We start from the raw sequence: 14,577 nt of genomic DNA on the forward strand, positions 1-14,577 counted from the left end.
TCACCTTTCAATCTTCTAAACTCTAGAGAATGTAGGCCTAGTCTACTCAATCTCTCCTCATAGGACAATCCTGCCATCCAAGGAACCAGTCTGGTGAACCTTTGTTGCACTCCCTCTATGGCAAGTATATCCTTCCTTAGGTAAGGAGACCAAAACTGTACACAATACTCTAGGTGTGGTCTCACAGGGCCCTATATAACTGCAGTAAGATGTTTTTACTCTTATACTCAAATCCTCTTGTAATAAAGGCCAACATACCATTTGCTTTCCTACTTGCTTGCTGTACCTGCAAACTTTCAGTGATTCATGTACAAGGACACCCAGATCCCTCTGAACACCAACATTTCACTTTCTCTCACCATTTAAAAAATACTCTGCTTTTCTCTTTTTCCTGCCAAAGTGGATAACTTCACATTTCTCCACATTTTATTCTATTTGCCATGTTCTTGCCCACTCACTTAGCCTGTCTATATCCCTTTGAAGCCTCCTTGCATCCTCCTCACAACTTACATTCCCACCCAGCTTTGTATCATCAGCAAACTTGGATATATTACATTTGATCCCTTCATCCAAATCATTGATGTAGATTGTGAATAGCTGAAGCCCAAGCACTGATCCTTGTGGTACCCCACTAGTTACAGCCTGTGAACCCGAAAATGACCTGTTTATTCCCACTCTCTGTTTTCTGTCCATTAACCAATCCTCAATCCATGCTAGTATATTAGCCCCAATCCCATGAGCCCTAATTTTGTTTAATAACCTCTTGTGTGGCACCTTATCGAATACCTTCTGAAAATCCAAATACACCACATCGACTGGTTCCCCCTAATCTATTCTGCTAGTTACAACCTCAAAAAATTCAAAAAAACATGATTTCCCTTTCATAAATCCGCATTGACTCTACCCAATCCTATTATTACTTTTTAAGTACCCTGTTACCACGTCCTTAATAATAGATTCTAGCATTTTCCCAACTACTGATGTCAGGCTAACTGGTCTGTAGTTCCCCATTTTCTGTCTCCCTCCTTTCTTAAATAGGGGGGTTACATTTGCTACCTTCCAATCCGCGGAAGCCGTTCTAGAATCTTTGGAATTTTGGAAAATGAAAACCAATGCATCCACTACCTCTATAGCCTACTCTTTCTAAACCCTAGGATGTAGCCATCACGTCCAGGGGATTTATCAGCTTTCAGTCCCATTAATTTCTCCATATTACTTTTTTACTAATACTAATTTCTTTCAGTTCCTCGTTCTCGCTGGACCCTTGGTTCTCCACTATTTCCGGGAAGTTTTGAGTATCTTCTTCCGTGAAGACAGACACAAAGGCCGCGATCCTACCTTTCGGTGCGAGTTGGGAGCGGATCAGCTGACTTCCGGGTTCCGATCCTGCCCCCAACGACATCCGACGCACAGACGTAATTTTACGTCAATTGGCCTTGTTAAGCCCGCCCTGCTGGCTTGCCGGCCAATTAAGAGAAAGCCGGTGTCAGATGACGTCAGTTGATGATGTGTCATATGCCGGTTTTCTTAAAGGGGCAATGTACATTTTTTTTGACATGATTTTTCAGTGCTTGACAGCATTGAGGTGCTGCAAGCACTGCCAATCACTGTAAAAAGGTGAGCCCTTGCACCAAGACTCTCCAGTGACTCTCTCCTTAGGATAAAACAGATGGCAGCTGCAAGTAAGGTTACAGAAGCAATCTGTCACTGGTGAGAGAGGTTCTCCCAATGAGGTGGGACTACACAAACACTTCAAACCTTGTTACCTACAGAAAAGTCTAAATACATTAAAAATTATTTTCCCAACATTTTGTTACCTCTGAAACTCACCAGTGTACCATTGGATCCTTCACACTACTTCTGCAGCTGTCATCAATGCACAAACCTTACAGTAGACCCACAGCACGCCACACTTACCCTGGTGTGGTGTCCGGACTTCGGGAAGCCCGCAGTCGACCTGTCAAAACTGAAAAAAGCCTCTTAACTGCCTGTTAACTACCTGTTAACAGGCAGTTAAGTGCCTATAATCCTCTTCCCACCGCTAGGTGTCGGGGCCCTGTGCAAATCGGGGACCTGGCAGATGGGAAGATTGTATGGAGGTGGGTTGACAGCAGGTTCGGGACCCGCTGTCAATCTTTGCAATTTTGCCAGCAGTCCCGCCTCCAAACCTGCCCCCTGAGCACTAGCAAAATAACCCTCAAAGTATTTGTTTAATTTCTCTGCCATTTCCTTATTCCCCATTATAATTTCTCCTGTCTCAGCCTGTAAGGGACCCACATTTACTTTTGCTAATCTTTTCCTTTTTAGAAGCTTTTACAGTCTAATTTTATGTCTCTTGCTAGTTTACTCTCATATTCTATTTTCCTTTTTTTAAATCAATTTCTTGGTCCTCCTTTGCTGAATTCTAAAATCCTCCCAATCCTCAGGCTTTCTACTCTTTTTGGCAGCATTATAAGCCTCTTCCTTTGATCTAATACTATCTTTAACTTCTCTTGTTAACCACAGTTTGACCACTTTTCCTGTAGGGCTTTTGTGCCTTAAAGGAATGTATATTTGTTGTAAATTGTGTATTAATTCTTTAAATGCTAGCCATTGCTCGTCCACTGTCATACCTTTTAATGTAGTGTCCCAATTTACCTTAGCCAACTCGCCCTCATACCTACATAGTTTGCTTTGTTTAGATTTAAGACCCTAGTTTCGGATTTAACTAAGTCACTTTCAAACTCAATATTAAATTCTATCATATTATGGTCACTCTTTCCTAAAGGCCCCTTTCCTACAAGGTTATTAATTAACCCTTTCTCATTGCACAATACTACATCTAAAATAGCCTGTTCCCTAGTTGGTTTCACAACCTACTGAGCTAGAAAACTATCTTGCATACATTCCATTAATTCGTCCTCCACACTATTACTGCAAATTTGGTTTGCCCAGTCTATATGGAGATTAAAGTCCCCCTTGATTACTGTCTTACCCTTGTTACATGCGCCTCTAATTTCCTGATTTATACTCTACCCTCCATTACAACTACTGTTTGGGGGCCTATAAGCAACTCCCACCAATGTTTTCTGCCGCTTGCTGTTTCTTAGCTCCACCCAAACTGATTCTACTTGTTCATTTTCGGAGCTAAGATCCATTCTCTCTACAGTCTTTGTCCCATCCTTTATTATCAGGGCTACCCCTCCTCCTTTTCTATTTTGCCTGTCCCTTCTAAAAGTTAAGTACCTGGAATATTTAGTTCCCAACCTTGGCCACTTTGCAACCACGTCACCGTTATGGCTATTAGATCAAACCTGTTCATTCCTGTCTGCGCTATTAATTCATCTATTTTGTTACGAATGCTTTGCGCATTCACAAATAGTGCCTTTAGCTTTGACTTATTTTTCTTTTTCCCTGATGTCACCTTAGTCACTGATGCCTTATTAGCTTTGTTACTCTCTCTGTCCCTTCCTGACCCACTCTGCTTATTTTTACCCAAAACTCTACTCTGCTCTAAAGCCTTGACATTTCTTTCGCTGCTTTTAAATTTACTCTTTCCTGAATCCTCCCGCCCCCACTTCATTAGATTAAAGCCCTGTCTAGTGCCCTAGTTATTCATTTCACCAGGACACTGGTCCCAGCCCGGTTTAAGTGGAGCCCGTCCCAACGGAACAGCTCCCTCTTTCCCTAGTACTGGTGCCAGTGCCCCATGAACCAAAACCCCTTCCTCCCACACCACTCTTTGAGCCACGCATTTAAATCTCTAATCTGTTTGTCCCTATGCCAATTTGCGCGTGGCTCAGGTAACAATCCAGAGATTATTACCTTTGACATTCTGCTTTTTAATTTGGATCCTAGCTCCTCACACTCCCTCAGCAGTACCTCATTCCTAGTTCTACCTATGTCGTTGGTTCCTACGTGGATCACGACAACTGATTCCTCCCACTCCAAGTTCTTCTTCAGCCGCGAGGAGATGTCTTTAACCCTGGCATCAGGCAGGCAATACAACCTTCGGAACTCTCGGTCGCAGCTACAGAGAACAATATCCCCCTGACTATACTGTCCCCTACCACAACTACATTCCCTTTCATTCCCCCCACTTGAATGGCCTCCTGCACCATGGTGCCATGGTCAGCCTGCTCACCCATACTGCAGGCTTTTCCCTCATCCACACAGGCAGCAAGGACCTTATACCTGTTGGACAAGGGCAAAGGCTGAGGCTCCTCCAGCACTGCACCTGGGGTCCCCTTACCTGCCTAAGTTGCAGTCACACCTTTTTGTCCCTAACCACTAACCAGGCCCATACCACTACCTAACCTAAGGTAGACTGCCTCCTGGATCAAAGTGTCCAGGTAACTCTCCCCATCCCTGATGCCCCGCAATGTTTGCACCTCAGACTCCAGCTCAAAAATGAGTTGAAGTTCCTCAAGATGCAGGCACTTACTGCCAACGTGGTTGGCCGGGATCACAATGCTTTCTACAAACTCCCACATGCTGCAGTTGCGGCCCACCACCTGCACTGCCATCCCTATATGACCTTGCTTTACTTAATTACATTTAATTAAATTTGTAATTAGGTAACTTAGTTTACAGTGTAGTTTCCTCATTACTTGATCTAGATTAAGTTAAGGGTACTGAAATTAAATATCTACCTGTAACACAAAGCACTACAAGTAGTGTAGGCAAAAAGCAACAGCTCCTTCCCTCTCCTCCGAATTCCCACTCTTTCCAAATTCCCAGACAAAGCATTCTGTTCAAGTCCACTTCGTTTAATCCTGCGCTGTGATGGAACAATGGGCTGCCTTTAAAGAGGAAATAGTTCAGGTACAGTTGAGTTACATTCACACTAGGCGGAAAGGCTGGGCAACTAAAGTCAGGGCTTCCTGGATGACGAAAGAGATAGAGAATATGATGAAGCAGAAAAAAGCACGTATGACAGATGTCAGGTTGCAAGTACATCTGAGAATCAGGCTATATATAGAAAGATCAGAGAAGTGAAAAAGAAAATAAGAGGGGCAAAGAGAGGGTATGAGATTAGAATGGCAGCCAACATAAAAGGTAATCCAAAAGTCTTCTATAGGCATATAAATAGTAAACGGGTAGTAAGAGGAGGGGTGGGGCAATTAGGGACCAAAAAGGAGACCTACGTGTGGAGGCAGAGGGTATGGCTGAGTTACTAAATGAGTACGTTGCATCTGTCTTCAGCAAGGACGAGGATGCTGCCATAGACATAGTAAAGGAGGAGGTAGTGGAGATACTTGATAGGATAAAAATTGATAAAGAGGAGGTATTAGAAAGGCTGGCTATACTTAAAGTAGATAAGTCAGCAGAAATGGACGGGATGCATCCTAGGATGCTGAAGGAATTGAGGGAGGAAATCGCGGAGGTACTGGCCATAATATTCCAATCCTCCTTAGATACGGGGGTGGTGCCAATGGACTGGAGAATTGCAAATGTTACACCATTGTTCAAAAAAGGGTGTAAAGATAAACCCAGCAACTACAGGCCAATCAGTTTGACTTCGGTAGTGGGGAAGCTTTTAGAAACAGTAATCAGGGACAAAATTAACAGTCACTTGGACAAGTGTGGATTAATTAAGGAATACTAGTATGGATTTGTTAAAGGCAAATCATGTTCAACTAACTTGATTGAGATCTTTGATGCGGTAACAGAGAGGGTTGATGAGGGTAATGCAGTTGACGTAGTGTACATGGGTTTCCAAAAGGCGATCGACAAAGTGCCACATAATAGGCTTGCCAGCAAAGTTAAAGCCCATGGAATAAAAGGGACAGTGGCAGCATGGATACGAAATTGGCTAAGTGATAGGAAACAGAGAGTAGTGGTGAACGGTTGTTTTTCGGACTAGAGGAAGGTATACAGTGGTGTTCCCCAGGGGGCGGTTCTAGGACCACTGCTTTTCTTGATATATGTTAGTGACTTGGACGTGGGTGTACAGGGCACAATTTCAAAATTTGCAGATGACACAAAACTTGGAAGTATAATGAACAGTGAGGAGGAGAGTGATAGATTTCAGGAAGACATAGACAGGCAAATGGGTGGACATGTGGCAGATGAAATTTAAGGTAGAAAAATGTGAAGTGATACATTTTGGTAGAAAGAATGAGGAGAGGACGTATAAACTAAATGGTACAATCCTGAAGTGGGTGCACGAACAGAGAGAGCTGGGGTGCACAAATCATTAAAGGTGGCAGAGCAGGTTGAGAAAGCAGTTAAAAAGGCTTACGGGATCCTGGGTTTCATGAATAGAGGTATAGGGCTCAATTTTAACTCAGCCGTCAGGCGAGCATTGAGGCGCGTGTGGGGTTAAAATCGCAAAACCTGGGGGCCGGGACCCCCCCCCCCCGGCCTGGTTCCCGACACCTAGCCATTTTAACCCAGGTGTGTCTGATGGTCACGAATCAGTCCCGCCTGCAACAGGGGTGGCGAGCCTGTGAGGGCTCGTCAGCAGTCTGCTGCTCCTGCGGCTGTGCAGGAGTTGAGACGTCTATCTCAGTTGGGTGTGCACTCCGGCGGGGCTCTGACCGAGGGCTCTGCAGTGGCATGGAAGTGTGAGCGCTTGGAGAGGAGCCCCCACTTCCTTGAGGTCTGCCACCAACCTCCCTCTCATGTGTCAGGTCCCCCTCAGTGCCTGCAAGTGGCTTGAGAGCACCTTGCTGCACATCAGGGGGGCCATGGGGACCCGTATCTGCAATGGCAGTCCTACTCAGAAGGACTTCCATGAAGGCCTGGTTTCTCTGTTCAATAGATGCCCATCGCTCCTCAAGAGATGTCATTCTATTCTGAACACTCACCATGTTTTCCATACCCTGGCGACTAACCTCCTCCATGGCCATAGCCCTCCTCTCCTCTCCTGTAGCCCTCCTCTCCTCTACCGTAGCTGTTGTGTATGTACCTTTAAGGGAATAACTGGTCTCAGACTGCAGTACCGGCAGTGACCACCCCTGTATAAAAGGCCCTAGCAGGCTTCTGTAGTTTCAGTTTCCAGGTTGTCTCCATTCAGTAAAGACTTGTTATAATCAACTCCTGCAGTCCGTGTCTCAATTATACACGGACATAATACTGGCAAAGAGTAAGAAACGAACTTACCTGCAACTCGGCAGCACCTCAGACGACGTTATTGAAGGTCGAAGCCAGAAGAAAGAAAAACATAAATAATCCAAATCATCGAATTGAAAAGTACAGGAGAGACTGTCGAGAGCCAGGCTTGGTCTCCAGTCTGTGGTTTCCCAGCTAATCGGGCTGGTGGCAGGTAGTGCACTGATCCTTCCTGGGCTGCGGCGGGCTAGAGCTCGATCGGGTGGCTCTGCAACGGGGCCGGGCAGCGAGTCGGGAAGCAAAGAGAGAGAGAGAGGGTGGAGCACACAGGGCGCGGCCGGTGCTTCGCAGCCGGGCAGCGTTCGGACCTAAGAAGAGGGAGGGAAGTGTCCCAGAGTGTCCACTCCACGACGGGAACAGTTCTTCAATTAACGGAGCAAATATTGAAGCGCGATAGAAAAATAAAAATACTGCAGAGAGTGTCGTTGGCAGCAGTGGCAGCGGCGGGAAAGCGCGGGAGGCGCCATCTTAACTCGGCGGGGAAGAAGGAAAAGCGCGGGAGGCGCCATTTTGATCCATCAGGGACGAAGGCAAAGCGCGGGAGGCGCCATCTTAGATTTTCAAGATGCCAAAGACTGGCGATATCACTGCCTTCGATAATGCAATGGAAGACTGGACCACGTATGTGGAAAGAGTCGAGGTATATTGCGAGGCAAACAAAATAGCCGATGAGAAAAAGGCATCGGTATTGCTAAATTTAATGGGCGCAAGAACGTACGGCCTATTGCGGGACCTGATTACTCCAGCCAAACCGAAGGCGAAGAGTTTTAACGAAATCGTTGCTATCCTACAGGAACACCTAAATCCTACACCGCAGCTGATAGCAGAAAGATTTAAATTCCACAGGAGAAATCAGCATAAAAATGAGAGCAATGCTGATTACCTTACGGAACTACGCAAGCTATCAAAGCACTGCCAGTTCGGAGCAGGACTGGCAGATACCTTACGGGACAAATTTGTCTGTGGACTCCTGAGTGAAGGAACCCAGAAGAGGTTACTCTCGGAGAAAGAGCTGACGCTAGATAAGGCTTTCAGCGTGGCAGTATCGTACGAAGTAGCAGGCTGCGGAAATACAACAAAAGCCACAGGAATACGGCACCCACGAAATGACACGGGGATTTGCAAAATGTTATTGCTGCGGCAGAACAAACCATGACCAGAAGGACTGCTGGTCCAAGGACAAAATATGCAGGCAATGCGGAAAGATGGGACACATTGCACGAGTTTGCAGGTCTGGGAAGAAGACCAACGACAACAAAAAGGCTACTAAGGAACCGTACAGGAAAGTACAAAAGATGACGGACAGTAGTTCCGCAGACCAGATGAGCGATAGTGAATCCGGGAACAAGAGACTAAGCTGTCTCAAACTTCACAACATAATCGCAAAAGAGGATCACCGAACCATTTGGGTCACCCTCACGATAGCAGGGTCCCAAGTCAAAATGGAATTGGATATAGGATCAGCGTTAACCGTCATGAATCGATGAGACTACGAGCGGCTATTCTCACACATACCCTTGAGAGAGACATCCATTGTCTTGAGGACGTATACGGGAAAAAGGTATACCCCAGAGGAAAAATAAGGGTGCCTGTCGAATACAACGGCAAGAAAATACGGAAATTGTATCTCTACATTCTGCAAGATGGTGGACCACCGTTATTGGGACGTGAATGGATCAGAAAGATAAGTTTAGACTGGCACTCCATTCAGGCACTGACGGTGGCTGGTAAAAAGGATGACGACGTCACTCCTGGACGATTGTCAACAATCTTAACTGACGCCAAAGAGGTATTTCAACAAGAACTGGGCACTCTTAAAGGCGTAACCGCCTCGATAAAAATAGAGGAGAATGCAATTCCCAAGTTTTTCAAAGCAAGACCGGTACCATATGCAATTCGCCCAGCCATCGAGGCAGAGCTGGAGAATCTGGAGAATGCAGGCGTGTTATCTAAGGTAGACTGGAGCGAGTGGGCGACACCCATCGTTCCTGTCATGAAGAAAATGTTAAACAATAAGTCTGAGGAGCCAAGGAAGGTTCGCATCTGTGGGGCCTTCAAGGTGACGGTGAACCCAGTCCTTCACACAGTACAATATCCTCTTCCAAGGATAGAAGATATCTTCGCCTCACTATCTGGAGGGAAGCGTTTTACAAAAATTGACCTAGCACAAGCATATTTGCAGATGGAGGTTGAAGAATCCTCTTGGAAGTAGCTCACGATAAACACTCACAAAGGTCTTTACCAGTATAATCGACTGGTATTCGGAGTAGCATCAGCTCCGGCGATATGGCAAAGAGCGATGGAACAAGTCCTGCAAGGGATTCCGGGGACTCAGTGTTACTTAGACGACATCCTAGTGACAGGTGAAGATGACAGTGAACACCTTGCCAACCTAGAGCAGGTGCTCACTAGACTACGTGAACATGGGCTACGAGCCAATCGCCCCAAGTGCGAGTTTTTTAAGAAACAGATATCGTATTGTGGCCACGTGATTGATGAAGAGGGGTTGCATAAGTCCCCTGACAAAATTGAAGCGATAGTTAAGGCTCCAGCGCCTGAAAATGTGTCGCAACTGAGGTCATTCCTTGGATTGGTGAATTACTACCATAAGTTTTTGCCGAATTTGTCCACAATTCTGCATCCGCTGAACGCCCTACTATGAACGGGAGTAGCATGGAAATGGAGCGATGAGTGTAAGCGGGCCTTTCAGAAGAGTAAGGACCTAATCACTTCAAGAGAAGTATTGGCTGACTACAACCCATCACTACCGATAAGACTGGTGTGTGATGCGTCTCCCTACGGCATTCGGGCGGTACTGTCACATAAATTCCTTGATGGTTCAGAGAGGCCGATAGCTTTTGCGTCACGCTCGTTAACTTCAGCCGAGCGTAACTACGCCCAGATTGACAGAGAGGCCCTCAGCCTGGTGTGGGGGGTGAAGAAGTTCAATCACTACCTGCACGGTCAGAAATTTACTCTACTAACTGATCATCAACCTCTCGTCTCCATTTTCAACCCTCAGAAGGGCGTACCGATAATGACGGCACAACGGCTACAGAGGTGGTCCCTTTTCCTAGGGGCACACCAATATGACATTGAGTACAAAGGAACTAAACAGCATGGGAATGCTGATGGATTGTCGCGCCTACCGTTGCCGACGGTGGAAGAAGAACTGGCAGTGGATCCAGTGGAGTTATTCCACTCGACTATAGTCGAATGTCTCCCTCTGACGAATGCAAACATAGAAAAGGAAACACGAAATGACCCGACAATCTCCTGGGTCTATGATTTAACGGTGAAGGGATGGCCAGCACATGGCGAACCACTGCTGCCAGCATTCTCGCCGAGAAGAGAACAGCTGTCAGTGTGCAGAGGAACCTTGATGTGTGGATCCAGAGTAGTAATTCCACCCAAATTGAAGGATGGAGTGCTCAATGAGCTTCATGAGGGTCATCTGGGAGGGGTAAAAATGAAGAACTTAGCCAGAGCGTTTGTGTGGTGGCTGGGAATCGATAGAGAAATCGAAGAGATGACCAAGAGCTGTACAGGATGCCAGAAGGTCCAAAACGCCCCACCACAAGCCCCTCTACATCCATGGGAGTGGCCCTCGTCTCCATGGCAAAGGGTGCACATTGATTTTGCTGGTCCCTTTATGGACTCGATGTTTTTAATTGCGGTGGATGCACATTCAAAGTGGCCAGAGGTAATAAAAATGTCCTCAACCACCACAGAAAAAACTATCACAGCCTTACGAACCATATTCGCCAGGAATGGGCTGCCTGAACAGATTTGCTCTGACAATGGACCACAGTTTGTGTCTGAAGAGTTCTGGAGGTTCTTAAAGAACAATGGTGTTAAGCATTACACATCCGCCCCATATCATCCAGCACTAATGGATTGGCCGAGAGGTTTGTTCAAACATTCAAGAAGGCTATCAAGGCAATGTGTAATGAAGATATACCCCTACAACACAAGGTGGATAACTTCTTGTTTGCCTACCGGAATGCGACACATGCGGTTACCAACCAAACTCCAGCCATGATGTTCTTCAATCGAAGACTACGATGCCGCTTGGATTTGGTTAAGCCAAACGTCAGAAGAGATGTGGAGAACAGGCAGTTTCAGAATATGAATGAAAGGCCGACCAGGAGTTTTAAGATAGGTCAACCAGTTTTGGCCCGGGACTACCGCACAGAGAAATGGCAGCCAGGAACGATCTGTACACGGCAAGGACCTCTAATGTATACCGTGGACATTGGAGAGAGCATTGTAAGACGCCATGCTGACCAGATTCTAGAGTCACTGGAAAACGTCAACTCCACACCACGATCTGATACACCTGACGATGAAACCGAAGTACCAATTGCATCTACCGCAGAATCGGTGATATTGGAAGCTGACGAACCAAACAGCGACATTGATCCCAACGCAACCTTGCCAGAAGAACCTGATATCCCAAAGAGGCGTTATCCAGACAGAGTCAGGAAGCCTCCTCAAAGACTGAACTTATAATTGCTTAACTTCAACCAATGTATCTAGCAACCGTAATTGTAATTGTAATTAGTTATTATTTAGTTGTTAAATGAATGTTATGTACTGTTTATCTAAAAGGGGAGGAATTGTTGTGTATGTACCTTTAAGGGAATAACTGGTCTCAGACTGCAGTACCGGCAGTGACCACCCCTGTATAAAAGGCCCTAGCAGGCTTCTGTAGTTTCAGTTTCCAGGTTGTCTCCATTCAGTAAAGACTTGTTATAATCAACTCCTGCAGTCCGTGTCTCAATTATACACGGACATAATAGTAGCCATCCTCTCCTCTACGGTCGCCAGCCTTACCATGGAGGCAGCAATCATTTCCACGTAGGTAGCCATCCTTTCCGTGTTGATGCGTTCATGCGCCACTGACTCCACAAAGGCTCAGCTCATGTTTGCTATGGACTCCTCCATTCGCTCCACACTTGCAGCGACCCTGGAGACAAAACCTGCCAGAGACTCCTGCATCTGTGCATGGAGTTCCATCACCTCTGATCTTATGAATGGACCCAGAGGCAGAGGGTCGACATGCAGCTGAGCCGAGCTGGCAGAGTCCTGCGCCCTCCGACCAGGACTCTCCACTGCTGTCCCTGTCTCCACAATCTGCTGATGCTCACTTGTGAGCTGTGATACACCAGGTGACAACTCTACTCTATGTCCTGAAGGTCCCACCGAAGTGTGAGTGTCTGCGCTGGTGCTGGGTGCGTTTATTTCTGCTGACGCTGCGCCCTCAGAGTTGCAGATTCCTCTGAGGAGTCTGGCATCTCAGGCTCTTCCTCCTGCACACTGGGGACGGGGGCTCTCGATGGTCCTGTGGGGGAGTCAAGGAAAAAGTTAGAGATGTGATGCCAAGGTTACATGCACATTGCATTTTGCAGATGATCATAAGTCCATATGGTGTAGCTTCAGAATCATTATCAGCGACTCATGCAATGCCAATGAGAGAGATGGAAAACTATTCTGTCACCAGCTTGCGGGGATGCACCTGTCTGTCCTTCCCCAACTTCTGCAACTCTGTCAGCCCCAACAATCTCCAGGACGCCTTCCTCCCAGGGGGTGAGCTGGGCTAATGAGGGCGGCCCTCCTCCTGTCCTGGCTCACTCTCTCCTGTTGTGAGCTCTCTTTTCCTGCAATGAGAGAGACAAGTGGAGGTTGAGTGAGAATGAAGGAGTGAGTGCAGAGATTGCATAGCATAGATACTTAGAAGGAGACAAAGATGGAGTGAGGTTGCAAGACCAAGGGACCTCCCTGTGTGTTGTCAGTTATGTTCAAAGCATCAGAGTGAGAGGGAGTGTGAGGGCTGCATGGTAAAATAGTTATGTGAATGTGAGCATAGAGAGAGAGGGAATGGGTAAGGGTGCATGGATGTGAGTGTCAAGTGGGATGTGAAGGAAGAGATTGCTAAAGCTGAGTGCTGGTGAGGAAAGGCAATGGGGATCAAATGGAGGGTGATGGAAACTTCATACAGTACTTACTTTTCCAGTGCGATGAAGGTCATGGAATCTTTTCCTGCACTGCATCCAGGTGCGCTGTGTGAGCCCCAAGGAGTTGACTTCACCAGCCACCTGTAGCCACACAGCCTTGGTCTGACTGGGAGGCCTCTTCCTCCCTGAAGAAGGGAACAGGACCTCCTTGTGGGCCCTAGCACCATCCAGCAATGCCTGGAGTGAAGCCTCATCAAATTTGGGGGCCGCTCTTGCCCTCCCGCTGGCCGTTGCTCCTGCAGGCTCCTGTGCCATCTTAAATGGTGAAGTTTGGAAGCCTGCAGAAGAAGCAAGGCTTGCTGTGGACCTTAAAAGCAGCAGCAATGATGACGTCATATTCTGCGACTTTCTGACTGGAAATACTCAATTGCCAAGGCTTCCCACACGTTGGAAATCAATTGGCCAATTGAGTTAAAATTGCATCAGTCTCACAGACCCATTTAGATTCGTGTGGGAAACACTAAATTCGGGGAAGCCGCCAATTCCCCGCACCTGAGTTAAAATCGACCCCATAGAGTACAAAAGTGTGGAAGTTATGATGAACCTGTATAAAACACTTGGCCCCAATTGGAGTACTGTGTCCAAGTCTGGGCACCACACTTTAAGAAGGATGTGAAGGCCTTAGAGAGAGTGCAGAAAAGATTTACGAGAATGATTCCAGGAATGAGGGACTTCAGTTACGTTGATAGACTGGAGAAGCTGGGGTTGTTCTCCTTGGAGCAGAGAAGGTTGAGAGGACATTTGATAGAGGTGTTCAAACTCATGAGTCTGGACAAAGTAGATAGAGGGAAACTGTTCCCATTGGCAGAAGGGTCAAGAACCTGAGGACACAGATTTAAGGTGATTGTCAAAAGAACCAAAGGCAACGTAAGAATAAACTTTTTTACGCAGCGAGTGGTTAAGATGGAGTTAGATATATTTCTTAAGACTAAAGGGATCAAGGGATATGGGGAGAAAGCAGGGACAGGGTACTGAATTTGGATGATCAGCCATGATCTCATTAAATGGCGGAATAGGCTCGAGGGGCCGAATGGCCTACTCCTGCTCCTATCTTCTATGTTTCTATCTGGAATGCACTGCCTGAAAGGGTGGGAAAGCGCAGATTCAATCACGGCTTTCAAAAGGGAGTTGAATAAGTATCTGAAGGAAAGAAATTTTCAGGGCTACGGGGAAAGGATGGGGGAGTGGGACTAGCTGAAGTGCTATTGCAGAGAGCCGGCATGGGCTCGACAGGCCGAATGGCCGCCTTCCGTGCTGTAACCATTCTATGATTGTATAAGAGAAAGGGAAGTGTGTCAGTGAGAGTAGTGCAATGTTTTTGGGTGATGTGCCTGCCATATTTGAATAGCTGTCAGTGTGTGCAAGGTGTAAGATGTGGGTGTGAGTGTTGCAGCAGTGGTAGGTGTGTGAGGGTGAACTGAAGCTGTGATTGTGAGGTCGGAGTGGTGATAGGTAGAGATTGTTG

The 14,577-nt window shown here is 46.6% G+C and overlaps 1 protein-coding gene across 1 annotated transcript in view; it reads left to right on the forward strand.

The window, feature by feature from the left end:
• Nucleotides 1-14,577, forward strand: part of LOC147115004 (uncharacterized) — an 869,491-nt gene that overhangs the window by 648,127 nt on the left and 206,787 nt on the right. The gene's annotated exons all lie outside the window — the stretch shown is intronic.

This window comes from Somniosus microcephalus, chromosome 7, assembly GCF_052327205.1.
Source record: "Somniosus microcephalus isolate GS21.2 chromosome 7, FLI_Smic_1.0, whole genome shotgun sequence".
Classification (NCBI taxonomy): domain Eukaryota; kingdom Metazoa; phylum Chordata; class Chondrichthyes; order Squaliformes; family Somniosidae; genus Somniosus; species Somniosus microcephalus.